Raw genomic sequence first — 704 nt, 5'->3', positions numbered from 1 at the left:
GTTTCACTCTGTCCCCAGAAGTAAGGAGGTATTAATCCTGCCACCAAGTAAAATGAGAGAATTCCCTAAAGGAAAGGCAGGATCTGGGTAGAAGAAGGTTAGTGGATTCCGGGAGGCGGTCACATTTGTCTACTCACTGCTTTTGCCTGAAGCTGAGAACTCCAGCAACTCTCCCTTCACTCATCGGCGCTGCTGACTCTTCCATGTCAAGGAAAGCGTACTCCTTGTCCAGCTCCTCCTCTTGGCGGTGTGGCTTGGACAGGGCCTCACTCTGCTCACCTGCCAGGGAGCTGTGGTGAGGGCCCCAGACAAGACCCAGTACCAACCAAAGTCACTGTTGCCAATTCAACTCTAACAGGAGTCTCCAGTTTGGGATGCCGTTTGGGAGGAGGGAACTCAGTTGTAAAACACAGCTGTGGAACAGAAAGGGTGAGCTAGCTCAGGTGTGGTGTTGCAGCTTCAGCTAGGAAAATGCAACCTGAGGGAAACTGGAACTACGCCCCAGTGAGGCAGACATGAAGCTGGCTTATATGGAGACTAGTGCCAGTCCCTGGACCCTGATTGGTCAATTTTCATTTAGCATTCCACATCTTAACTGTTTGATTGGCCCAAAAAGCACTGTCCTGATTGATTGAAATGGAGGCACTCTGATTGGTCAATGATGCAATAATAATGCAAATAAAGATGTAGTTGTGCAGCCCCAA

The sequence above is a fragment of the Saccopteryx leptura genome, chromosome 3, assembly GCF_036850995.1.
Source record: "Saccopteryx leptura isolate mSacLep1 chromosome 3, mSacLep1_pri_phased_curated, whole genome shotgun sequence".
Taxonomy (NCBI): domain Eukaryota; kingdom Metazoa; phylum Chordata; class Mammalia; order Chiroptera; family Emballonuridae; genus Saccopteryx; species Saccopteryx leptura.
The sequence above is the reverse complement of the archived record's forward strand: the minus strand, read 5'-3'. Positions refer to the sequence as shown.